This window comes from Vespa mandarinia, chromosome 9, assembly GCF_050613455.1.
Source record: "Vespa mandarinia isolate Hongniang chromosome 9, ASM5061345v1, whole genome shotgun sequence".
Lineage (NCBI taxonomy): Eukaryota > Metazoa > Arthropoda > Insecta > Hymenoptera > Vespidae > Vespa > Vespa mandarinia.
The window spans coordinates 6,447,552-6,461,537 of NC_140818.1; the positions used below are offsets into that span (position 1 = coordinate 6,447,552).

General features: G+C 35.9%; 1 protein-coding gene across 1 annotated transcript in view; it reads right to left on the minus strand.

Moving 5' to 3' along the window:
• Window positions 1-13,491, minus strand: part of LOC118443274 (neural cell adhesion molecule 1-B) — a 112,044-nt gene extending 98,553 nt beyond the window's left edge. The window contains exon 1 of the mRNA XM_035870008.2: window positions 13,404-13,491. The gene's annotated coding sequence lies outside the window, so the exon portion shown is untranslated. The remainder of the gene's footprint in view (window positions 1-13,403) is intronic.
• Between the last annotated feature and the right edge of the window lie 495 nt (window positions 13,492-13,986).

A 13,986-nucleotide genomic window follows, 5' to 3' on the forward strand; every position in this document is an offset into this window, starting at 1 on the left:
CACTCTTTCTTTATAAAATATAAAAAATAAAACATAAATTTTTATTAATTTATATTTACCTATACTATCTATTCATCTAGTGCTATTTTTATTTTATTATTATTCTATAATTTCTCTATTATCATTTTTAATTCAATATATGTAATAACATTATTATTCATTTATTCTTCCTTTTTATTTATATGTTTTACTTTATTGCCATGTATATAAATATATATATATATATATATATATATATATATATATAAAACCAAGATCTACAGTTAGATATAGAACCCCGAGCCAAATATAACATTTTTTACTCGCCTTTCGAAAGTCTACTAGTTATGTTAATAAACTATGTTATTAACATAACTAGTAGATTTATGTTAATAACTAGTCTCGATTTTATGTATTTATACTTAGCTGTATCTATTTTTTCTATTTCTCCCTATCTCTTTCTTTCTTTATTTCTATTTCTCCCTCTTTGTCTCTCTCTCTCTCTCTCTCTCTCTCTCTCTTTCTCTCACTCGCACTCCATCTGCACGTCGTTTCTTTTTACCATATATCTCCAATGAAATGTCCTTTTCTCTTTCTCACTTTCTCTCTCTATCTCTTTCATTTTCTTACTCTCTCTTTATTATTCTTTCAGAGGATTACTATGATTTAACAACATGGCTAATGAGTCGCCATAATCGTTGCGGTGCAGGTACCGTGCAAACACCGTGCATGCACTTGCACTCACCAGGAACGAAATGCTTCCAAGTACTGTCTTACTTCGTTATCTATGTACCTCACTTAAAAGAACTCATCCTTCGCTCTCTCTCTCTTTCTCTCTCTCTCTCTCTCTCTCTCTCTCCTTCTCTTTCTCCCTTTGTCTCTCTATCCCTCTCTTTCTTTCTCTTCCTCTCTCACTTTTCCACTCTCTCTCTCTCCTCGTCTCTTATATTTTCGATATGTTAGTTTCCTGTTATATGGAGAGACGCGTGTGAAAATATAAACATTGACCTCTGTTCCATTTTGAAGGTTCTTCAGAGTTTACTAACTATTCCTGGAATCCAAAGAGTATTTTCCAAATATACAATTGGCACGAATTGAAAAATATAATAAAAACATTTTTCATTATCTACCTTTTTTCATTTCTCAATTGGCATTGTCAACGTGTAATACGCGAACGTTAAATACATTCTGACTATGCTTTATTAATTAACATTTCCACGTCTATCTTGCACGTTCGGTTTATCAGTACGGAACATTGAGCATTCTAATTATTGATGCGCATTATCGATTCGACGCATAAAAGAGCGACCGATTGCAGGGTTTATTAAAGTTTCCCCTTACGCTTATCCACTCGATGTACGGCTCAACAAATTTTATTATTCCAGATCTAACGATCGATTCATCTCATTAAACTTGTTAGAAATGTTTGCCCATGATAAATACGCAACAGCCATTACGTCGAATTACAAATTAATAGTTTACTTGCTTCTATTGAGATCGGTTGTTCGTAAAAAATTCATTAATGAATTACATTGAAAAATTTAAAGGAACGAAAGATTCGTTTGTACTCTGTTAATAAATAATTTGTGCTTTTTCTTTTTTCTGAGGTTTATCAAATTATCTTTAATCTCAAAGGATAATTATATCTAACAATAAACGTACATTACGTCTAAACGATATTCGAGGAAAAATAATTGATAAAAGATAATGTCCCAAATGTATCAGGTATATTTATGTATAAACTGACAACGGCCTGAATTCTTGGCTCGTACGCAAGTACAACGATGCACATAACCGATGCACGAGCCGAACGGAGGACACGTACTTAAGCCGTCGACGAAAACTGATGGTTCGTGCGTAGCAAGTGCATGCGCGAGATAACGACCCTCGAAGCTTCATGACTCTCGAGAACTACCTCCGATCGCGATAAATTCTGGCTTTCGTGTTTCCATCGCTATCGGGAATCGACTGCAAATCACTTCCTAATCCTCATCGAGTAGGTATCTCCGGAGGTACCTTTCCTAAATCCGCTTTGGGTTCGGGGCTTTAGTTTCGTATATCGTTATTCTCTTATCCCTTAGCTCGCCGTACAGTCTACGGCTCATCGATGATCTCTAAACGTAAATCAAAATCGGTGGATATCTACGCGTTCGGAGGCTGAATATCAAATAGGATAATTGCGGTTGAAATCTCGTTATAATGCAGAGAGTTCCCTTCTATCAAATCTTTCTACGCTGTGTTTTTCTCCTATACTTGATATTAATAAATATTACTCGTCGAGATATACTATTCTCTTAAGAAAACCTTAATCTCTTATTCGGCCTTTTTGATCCTACAAAATTGATCTATAATGAAATAGCATAATGTTTTATCGTTGATCGATGAAGAAACCTATCAATAGATACGAAGACCGATAAAGTTATGAACAAATGCAATCGATTCTCGAGTCATCGATTTTACGATAAAGAACGAAAAGGGTAAAGGGATCGAAGCAAGAGAGGAGCCGAAACTTAAACCGACGATCACGATTACTATCCATGGGATCTTCGATCTCGTGGTTGAAATTCTCGCTTGAGTCTGGACCACGTGCTAGTTCGACGATATTTTACATCGAGCACAGAACCTGCTTTCATACATGCCCGACGGATTGGAACCCGACACCACATCATACATCATGATACATCGTCGAACACCCAGGCTGTTAATCCGAAGCACACGTTGGATGCAATGTAATTGGCTTTCCGGTTTGTTCTCAGCTCCGTATACACCATGAAGCCTCCCAGGCGCCCTGTTTCAACTCACTCCTCTTTTCGAATCTTCTTTCCTTCTTCAACGTCTACCATTCTGCATACATCTCTTGCCTTTTTACACGTTTTCTAATACAGTCTTAATTTATACACATACGTCTGGCGTATATACGTACGTACTTACATATATTACATTTTCCTTGTCTCATTTGTTTCTCATTTTAAATACGACCGTATGATTCCTTTTTTTAAACGTGTAGAATTCGTTAATGAATCCGGCACACATTCGTTTATAAATTTTCTTTTCCTTTTTTTTTTTCTTATTCTTTTTCTTTTTTCTTTCTTTTTTTTTTTCTTTCTTTTCCTTTTATTTGGCCATAATTAACCAGCATCAACGTGAAAAGTATTTCCATTAAACATCATCGATGATTCATTCATTCATACAGGATAGAAATCCTCGTTTCTATCCTTTTTGAAAAAGAACCATAGAGGAACCTTTTTCTGACGTATTTACGCGCGTATCCGTGGACTTTTGTCGTAATAAGTAATGGCCGTCGTGAGTAATGGTTAGCCTTTTCTCATTGGAATCGAAGGATTCCAAGCTCGACTGAATCGGTCTTCCCTTTTTTCCCCGATGGAAAATGAATGAAGAAGCGAGTGCTTGGTGAAATCTTTCTTTCTCTCTCTCTCTCCCCCCTCTCTCTCTCTCTCTCTCTTTCTCCCTCTCTCTCTCTTCGTCTGTGAAAGTAACTCTTCACAAATATCTCCTCTCTCTTTTTTTCTCTTTCTTACTAACATACACATATGTCACAGAAAAAAGAGAGAGAGCGAGAGAGAGAGGGAGAGAGAGAGAGAGAGACCTTTCGATCATAAACGAATCATTAATCAATCATAGATCGCATGTTACGGCAAACTATTTTCCACTATTGTCGTTGTTATGAGTGAAAATCGAAGGGAGAAAATGGAAAAAGCATTTCAGCGATTCGTTCCTTCGTTTGTTTCACTCGGAAGAGAAAAACGAACGACTTTGTAAGTGGAGGGTGAGAAACGGTAGATGGTCCGTAACAGTTAACTGTGCTACAGAATGGCTAGGAGCTAAGGGAGGTGAGGAAGAAGAAGAGAAAAAAGAAGGAAGAGGAAAAGGAGAAGGAGGAGGAGAAGAAGGAGGAGAAGAAGAAGAAGAAGAAGAGGAAGAAGAAAAGAGGGTTGCACCGTCGGCGATGTTAGCTGGTTGATGGGGTGGAAAGTGGGGGTTACTGGTACTGAAATTTATGTCGGTGTTTACGCGGAGTGGATGGCGTTCCTGGTGGAGCACAGAAGGAGAATAGTTATTACGATTACGGTCTCACGAGGTATGGGCTCTTGTCCGGGAACCGCAAGATTTTCTTATCTCTCTCTTTCTCTCTCTCTCTCTCTCTCTCTATTTCTCTCTTTCTCTCTTTCTCTCTTTCTCTCTTTCTCTCTTTCTCTCTTTCTCTCTTTCGCTTTCTTCTTATTCTTCTTCGTATTCTTCTTTGGTGAGATACGTCCTCGACAAAAGAATCGAAAGATCGCAAAGAATTTCGTAGAATTGCTATAACAGAGGAAATTTCTACATTCTTTGCTTGTCCAATGCCAAGAAAACCAAGCTATTTTTCATGTCGGACCTTGAAAGTGGCACCATTAGCGTAACTACTTGCAATTTAATTCGTCCTCAAAACGAAATTCTTTAAACCGCTAATTTGTCGCATTGTTTCTCTCAGACACGTCTTAACACATTATTAATTTCTTAATATCTTTATTTATCGAGAGGATATGTATTAAAAAAAAAAAAAAAAAAAAGAAAAAAAAGAAAAAAAAATTACGATAGAATATGATATCTTTCGTCTTACTCTTGTCACGTTCATCGTCCGATAAAATTTCTCCCACGTTTTCTTACGCTTCTGTTATCAGGATAAACGAAAGCGGAAATTTTCGATGATCGATTCCAAAGCGTTTCGTTGAAAGACGGTGCTTCATTGAAATCATGCGTGCGTAACTATCAAAGAATATTTGACGATGCGAATAAGAGACGCTTCTCTCTCTCTCTCTCTCTCTCTCTCTCTATCTATCTCTCTATCTTCTTCTTTATACTTATTCTGTCTTCGAAATGTCACATCGATCGTTATCGCTTAGCGGTAACGTTTGAAATATTCACAAGCTTCAAGAAATAGGTGGGCCAGGCGATGGGCCAGAAGGAGGCGTGAAAGGTACAAGATGCCGGCGATGGTCGGTCCGAAAAAACGTGTTCTTGCAACGATAATGGAGAACAGGGCGTGCTACGAATATCTAGAAGAGTCATCGTAACCACCAAAAATCTCGTGAGAAGTTACAAAAAGTAAAGAAGAAATCTTCTTCCTTCATTATATTGATAAAATTATCATTTGAAAATTTTTTAATCCGATTTAATTTGCCCTTTCCTTATATATATTTTTTCTTTTCTCTTTTTGCTTTTTATATTTTTAATTTTTTTAATTAAAAATTTTTTTTAAAAATCGAAAGTTGTTTGCAAGTTCTAAAAGAAGGATCACTTTTATTGCAAATTAAGTTTGAATACTCGTATGTTTTTTGATCTAATAATTTGTATTTAGTAAAATATATATGTATATATATATATATATATGTTTATTAGATATATTATCAGACATTCACGGATGTAAATTAACAATTTCCTTCAAACAAACGTTCAAACTTTTTCTTTCAAAGATAATAGTCTTCGGAGAAGACCATTAGATTTCAATCAACAAAATCGTTCTCGTTAAAGGATTCTCGGCGTACCCGAGCAGGTGTTTCTTCTTAGTTAAACTCGTTTCTTTGGTGCAAAGCGAAGAACAGGATAAAGAGACGAGAATAAGAAAAAAAGAAGGAGTCGATCGAAAGGCACTTACCGCTTGGCTCTACCACTCATCGACATATTCTCATGATCGGCCCTTATACCATGGTATTTTCACAACGCGAGAGATAAGAAAGAAAGATCCGCAATATACTTGCAAAGTAGACAATGCGGTTGGATCAACATAAGCGTGGGTTGAAAGAGCCAGAAGAAAGAAGCAAGAAAAGTGGAAACAAAGTACGAAAAGGGTGAAACAAGAGGAACCTTTCGACGAAGATTCCTTCTATTTTCTACCCCTTTCTCTTATTCTCTCTTTCTTTCTTTCTTTCTTCCCTATCATCGCGATATATCCTTTCCTCCATTTTCTCTTTCTTCTTCTTCACCTTCCCGAAGCTTTTCCCTTAACGAGAAACGACTTGTCCTCGTTATAGGACGAGAAAATAGGGATCAAGAGAATAGTGAAAAGGGTTAGTGAGAGAAACGCGTTTCTTTTCCAAATCGTGACGTATATCCTTGAAAGAATTAACTCTTAGCTTGTACAGTTCTATCAAGCCTTCAAAGCTAATTGTGAAGTATCGATCCTAAAGATCATTCGTTTCTTCGAGAAACATCTATCAAGACAAAATAAAAATGAAACATTTCTTCACGAAAGATCCAATGAAATGTTACCATTACTGTTGATAATTTTTGTGAATCGTCTAATGAAATTATTCGAGATTAGATAAAAATATATAATATAAAAAAAAATATATATATATATATATAAATATGAATATAAAAATATCATAAAATGAGAATGGAAAAGAGAAAGATACGATTTTAAAATAGATCAGTGATAATTATTTCATTGATAAGTTTTGAAAAATATCAATTGCTTTCACTATCAATCTGTTATTTCGATTTCCCAATCGTTTGGAAAGATTGAATACACTTATATGTCTCGAAATAATACAATGGTGAAGAGTTTATCATTTAGTATTGAAAAAACGAAACTATCTAGAAGTACGATTTCTTATAGAAACGATCAATGATAGAACTCGTTTCGAGAAAAGAAACGACCATTTCCGAGAAAAGGCAGTTGGAATCTGAGACGATAAACGAGTGGAAGAAGAACAGTGAGAGCCATTATAAAGTATAAAAAAAGCATATCGAATCATCGTTATGTCGAAACGGGACCGGATTGATGTAATTTCACGGAAGATTCGGCATATTCAATGTCCAATGGAAGTCGTTTAATGAATGGAAGGTAAGGGACCGAGAGATTAAATCGAAAGTCTACAGATTAAAATCGTCGAGAGGCGTCCTACTTTTTCTCCTCGAGGCCGAGAAAAACCGACGGAGAGCTTGAGAAAAATGAGAGATAGATAAAGAGAGAAAAAGAAAGAGAGAGAGAGAGAGAGAGAGAAGGAAAGAAGAAAACGCGTGAAAAAAGTAGGAGGAATTAAATCGATTGAAAAACTTTGCCAATGTAACTAACTAAATTTATCCGCCGCGTGCATGAATGTATATTTGCTTTTATCGCAAACATCACATGAAATTTATTAGAATGAAATCCGGACTACTTTCTTCCATGTAATCACAATTTTTCATTCTCTCTCTTCTTCTTTTTTTCAGTTTTTCATCTCTCTTTCTCTCTCTCTCTCTCTCTCTCTCTCTCTCTCTCTCTCTCTCTCTCTGTCTGTCTCTCTATCTATCTATCTTTCTGTTTCTCTTTATCTCTTTCTCCCTTTCTCTTTTTCCCTTTACCTCGAAAAGGAAGAAGAAGAAGAAGAAGAAGAAGAAGAAGAAGAAGAAGAAGAAGAAGAAGAAGAAGAAGAAGAAGAAGAAGGAAAAACATAACACGTTTCGAGAGTGAAGGTTTTATACATTGAAGCATTTTTTCTTTTTTTACGAGAAACTCGACGTACGTTACTAATTTAAAGTAAATTAATCCCTGCCTTTAGAGTTTACGTCGTCACGCTTAAGCATCCCACGCCCTAACTTTTCCTTCTCTTTCCTTCCCTATTCGTAGAATGTTACAGAAAGTACACATTCGATAATTTTACATTTACAAGTTTGAGTTACGAGCTTGAGTTTGTTTAAACGTACTCACGAATGTTTGCGAATTAAAACTATCGTAAAGTTTCAGCTTGTAAAAAACGAGTGGAAGTAATCGGATTCATTAATCGAGTCGATCGACCCGGCCTTGGCAATTGTAATTATTTTCCTTTTCCTCGTTACATCGTCAAACCTTGTTTTCTCTTTTTTTCTTTCTCTCTCTCTCTCTCTCTCTCTCTCTCTCTTTCTCTCTGATATCTCACACGATCTTCCAAGATTATATCTTGAATAACGCGTCGATACGTTTTTTAATAGGAAATATTAATTAATTGATCCGAATTTGTTTGCTTTTCTTGTTCGTAATCGCTTTATCGATATTATTTTAAATTATAATGAATTGTATGTTGTATGATACGATTATAAAAAGAAAAACTGAAAAAGGAAGGACATTGATTTTCATTATTTTTTTTAACAATAATTTAACAATTGCAAAATGTTTGCTCTTTTTATTCTTAATCAAATACTCGATATTCACCTCAGCTCTCAGAGTGGATAAAATGGAAGTATTTCATTCTAGCAAATGGAATCGTTCCTCCATTTTTACGTACTTTTCGAAGATCCTGCTGGAATCGCCACTAGAGCGCGAACCGTAAGACTTATTCCGTACTAAACTTTTTACAGTCTCGCGCGTTTTTTCCATCTTGCAATATTCGCGATACCGTATTTGAGATCTTTAAGTTCGTATGAGTATCGTTTCGTAAAAAGTATCGACATTACTTCTCCTATAAAACACTGCGTTCGAATGCTACCAGGCTGACTTACAAAAAAGTTAATATAAAAAAAAAAAAAAAAAAATGCCTAGCCGACTTACAAAACAGTTAATATAATTTCAAGAAAAGTAAAAAGTATAAATTGAAAAGCAAAGGTAATAATTGCAATGAAAATAATATGTTAAAAGTGTTTTAATTAAATATTAAATAAATAAGAGAATTGTAATTATATAAAAGGAGATAATAATTATAAAAAGGAGATAATAAAAAAAAAAATTTTTTTTCATTAATTTTTACTATATAAGACGAATGAGAAAGAAAATTTTTAAATGTATTTATTTAATAATCAAGAAGAATAGATTAACTTGAACGTTTTTAAATAATTATTGAAATGATTTTTCGTAATGCGTACTCAAAGATTTCTTTCTTTAAAAAATTATCCACTCACTTACACGAATCCATATTCGAGCATATTGATTTCGATAAAGCTCACCGTTTATGTAGCAACATCGTGATCGCCAGCATCGATGCTCTCGCAACATCATTAAGCGATAGATCAGATAAAAGCGTAATTAAAGGGTTCGCGCGTATAGTACGACGTAGCCGCCATGTTGTGCCGGAGAACGAAAAACCGAGAGTGGAGTGAGGTGGCATCGATAGAGAACGTCCGGAGGGTGGTAAAGGAGGATGGCGACGAAGGGAAGTGACGGAGGGTGGGAAATCGAGGGTGGCAATCGAGGGTAAGGCCGGCCGGCAAATTGTAAAACGTGAGCCAGATTACGCACAGTGGCGGCACCGACCCGTAATAATAAATTATTATCGACGTACCAACATTAAACACCGTTCGACGAGGTGCCCGAATTGCCCTGCAAATTCGCCGTTTCGAACCACCCGCATAAAACGTGCAACACGCGAACTATGAACGAACGAACGAATAGACGAAGGGAGTAAAAGAGTGGAGGTAGACGTGGTAGAGGAGAAAGGCTCAAGCTGCTTTCGATCCTGATTTTGTTAACAGACCTTCGACACACAATGACCACCTGTGACCAGTATTATCCCTTTACTACAGCCAACCAACGCATTCTGATTTAATCATCTGTTTAACTGCACCGATCATTATTTCGACGTCGTTTCTCTTCGTAATTGATTTTAAAAGTCATACAGTTACGTAACATTGATCCTTCCCTCTAGTCGAATTCGAAAAGATTGAAGAAAAAGTATCTATAATTTTTTTTTTTTTCAATCCTCGAAATGAGGATATAACTTAAAAGCACTCGGAAGAAGGAAACTGAAATGCTCGACCTAATTGTAAGTTATGTCGACCATCCTGACCATCCTTGCGGACGCAAAATTGTACCTTTCGTAACAAATATAGCGAGGGAAGTTCAATGTGGTAGAAACTGCAAGCATTGCGGTCGATCTTATTGTTTTGGTCGTTTCCGAGTCGGTGGGCATAGTAATATCAACCGTGCGAGTGCTACAATTAACAACACTGTATATGTGTATGTATGCGACTATAATATTTTAAGCGCGTTATAACTCGAACGACCTATAATCTCTGCCTTTATAGCAAATATCCAGCATTCGCTTTTCTCCCCCCCCCCCACTCCTCTCTGCTTACACGTGTTTCAAAGATGCTGCTTTGGTATATTATACGAATCTTAATCTAACGTAATAAAATAGAATTTCATTATGCGAATGTACATAAAATGCATCTAGTTATCTATATATATTAATTACTTTGTTGGATCTTACATATTTACGAATTAACTGCAACTCGTAACTAACAAATTCGCGCGTGTAAAAACAATAAAGAATTGTCTAATGCTTCGCGATACGTCAAAAGACCGATAAAGTTATAAATTTAAATCTGCGTTCGACGACAAAACGCGATCCACGCGCCGTTTATAGATCGAATTGGTGATATTAACGAAAAATTCATTAAACACGTGGGATTTATAGATTATATAGCGGCTTGCATTAATCGGTTGCGTTCATGTGCGCGGGTATACCAAATAAAGAGAGAAAGAGAGAAGGAAGGAGAGAGAGAGAGAGAGAGAGAGAAAACCAGTGGATTCACACGGTTTGGCTTTTGAACGAGGAGATAAAGGCATCCGCGGTCTACCTATTTCAATTGTTTAATCTTTATTGCCGTGGAGCGCCTGCTCGTAAATATTATTATTTAATGCGGCAGTTATATGGCACCATATTGGAGCGGCGTGAAGGATTTGTCGGTCGCCATGAAATAAATCATGCGACGCGTACCGACTACTATTCGAAAACTTTCCGAAATTATTTGATATTAATCTCTCGGTTGGCCACGTCGGTATATAAAAGCTCGACGAAAGGCAAAGGGCCCATCTTTTTCATCCCACTCAGTTCAAGTTATCATACAAAATTCTCAATCGTTCCTAGTTATTTATATATCACAGTTAAAAGAAACGCATGGACATCAGGAATTTTGAAAAATATTTTTCGTATAAATTGATCGGCTATTTAATAAATTACGTTAGTTAATAAATGATATATCGTTAACTAAAATAAATTAATAATATTATTAACTGTTAAAGTTAATAAAAGTCCGATAGGAAAAATAAGAAAAAAATCTGTCCTTTATAACGGACTTCGTTTGAAATCTTTACGACTCTTATTTCCGAAAATATCTCTATGTCGATAAATGTAAAAGAAAATAATAAGGTGACGACGTAAGTTATATAAATTCTTGGAATTTATACTCGGCTGTTATACGCAAGCAAGTTTTTTTTATTCCTTTTCTTTTTTTTTTTTTTTTTTTTTTTTTATTTTGAATGAGTCATATTATTTACTACTCGTTACGTGTTTCTTGCTATTATGAATCGTGATATTTTCATAACGAAAGTTTTAAAGATGCAAGTTTCCTCCTCTTTTTATCTACATACTCTGAAAGTATCGGTATAATAAGATCGAGTTTTTATATAAGAATGTATCACACATAGAAAGAAAGAAATGAAATGAATTAAAAATTCGTCTCACTATATATAAATGTTAAGTATTTGTTCATAGTAATGTATATAAAAAAAGAAGTCACATAAACAACTTAGGATAAAAGCAAGCCGGATGTGAATGATCGTTTTTCTTATGTTAGAAAGACAGCTCGTAAAGTTTCTTTAGAAAACGATACCGATTTCCTTCCTTCCTTTTTTCCTACCATCTTTTCTTCCTTTCTCTTAGAATCGATTATAGGCGTGAACGGTGACACATTCGTTTCGAACTCGTGAACCAACACGTTGTAGCCTTGATAAGTAAACATCCATTATCCCGCTAGGAAAGCAAAGTGCGAAGTAGCCACGAGGGTTAAGGTTTGCCTCAGAGGTTTTCTCGTGCGAGTGAGTCAATTCGTTCGAAGAGAAGAGACAAATCGATCAAGTTCGATCTTTGACCCCCCTTTCGAAGGTTGCTTACTTACTTGCTTCTTTAGGGTCGAAGGGAAAAATGGTACGCAGCGACCTCCCCATCACTAAATTCTCTCCTCTTTCACATCGACAGATATCGGGAAAAGATATTACGATCTCTTGATTGGATTCGATCGACCCTTTCACGAGATTTCTTCTCTTCCAGCCCTTCTTATCCTGACCCTTCCATTGCTCTTAACCGACCAACACCACGAATCATCGACGAGATCAACTAGAGCGGATGATTTAAGGTTAATTTCAAACGGATTAGTCTTCACCTTTCTCACTCTCTCTCTCTCTCTCTCTCTCTCTCTCTCTCTCTCTCTCTCTTTCTCTTTCTTCCTCCTTCTTGCAGTCTCTTCTTCTCCCTTTTTTGCTACTCATACATATATACATACATACATACATATATACATACATACATACATACATACACACACAGATATATATATATATATATATATATATATATATATATATATAGATGCTCCTTCATATATTTACTGATAGATTGCATGATGTAATGCACTTCCGGATCAAATGTTTGCTTTTAATTTTTACTTTCTTATGGGAAAATGCAGGAGACTGTTTGAAAATACATTCGCGATATCGCGATTGAAAATGGATCGAACGATTTGTGACATATTTCAAAATCGTCGATCAATAACAAGAGCCGGAAGAGATCTATACTCGGGAAATAATTGTGATCAACGATGCGTGTAATCTGTCCAGTTTCGATACTAGATCACTGTAACATGTTTCTCTTAGATCATAAATCAAAATTATAATAATTGGTTAGAAAGGGATTGTCCATTTAATTATTTCCAATGATACCTCTTAAAAAAGTTTCTTTTTTAAAAAAAGAAGCGAGCATATCTTAGAATATTTTTAAATTTAATCTGTCACACCTTATCTTTTCTAATAATTTTTATCGATACTTTGCAAGATAATTCTTTAATGTTGAAAGAAAAAAGTACATATTTCCATCTAAAGTTTTTAGAAAGTGTATCGGTTCGGTCATTTGAGAGCTATTACACAGATCGCGTGTTCCTCGGTATTCTCGTTACTCGATTATCAGGAGAGAACAACTCAATCGACCGACGTATAACTTTGCATGAATAATTTCGTAAAGTGTATACGTCGAGTCTACCTCGATTTACCACCATTCGCACGATCGCACGCCTTCCGAAGAGCCGAGAACATTAAGTACTCGCGTACAATACCTCTGAATATATCGTTGCATAATATCACTATGTTGCATAACGATTTCCATTCCATCCTCTAAATGCGATACGCGTCGTAAAATAAAAGACCAAACAATAATAGAAGGTATCTACCAAGCAGAAAACAATGCGTGAACGATCGTAAAAATTTCAAGTGTACGCGATACGCTCTCCTATAACGTTGAAACAAACAAGTCATCTAGGAACTTATTAGCGATAATCGGTAACTAGAAAAGCCATAACAATCTACGTAGTAATAACATGTAATAAAAGTCAGATTTCTATCGTGTTACGATATATTCTACTGTTAAATGCTTGGCTAAGTATGACGCTTCGGCGAATTTCCATTAAAAAATTGTATTTACCGTGACGTTTGTTAGGCGATTACGCGAATGTAATTAGCGGAACAACACCTGGACGTTTAATAACTCACACTACTCGACGAGCATGTATGTCAATGCGAGGGCACCACTATAGGCCACCACCAAAAACGTAACCGTTTTCGCTTGTTCCACCTTCCTCCGATGTTCGGATTACACTCTCGTTTGCTTCCTCTGTCGTTTACATCGCGTGTATATACCGCGAGTAACAGCAACGACAACGACAACGACAACGACAACGACAACGACAACGACAACGGATGTCTGCCTGCCGGTGTGACGGCAACGCGCCAACGAAACAACACGGAGACGAACTACATCGCGTTTCGCTTTAATACCTTGCAAAGAGTCGTTCGGTCGTCCAAACGATCGATGTTTCTGCGCTTCGTATTTGCAGAAACGTATGTATATATCTCTAACGATTTAGAGATACATGGTAAAAGTCAAAATGTTGAAAAATTTTCAACGCATACAAGATATAAACATTATATAAAATTTCTTACGTCCTCTATATAATTTTATTATATGACTTTTGCCCTGTTGAGTACAACGGAGAGTAAGAAAAAGA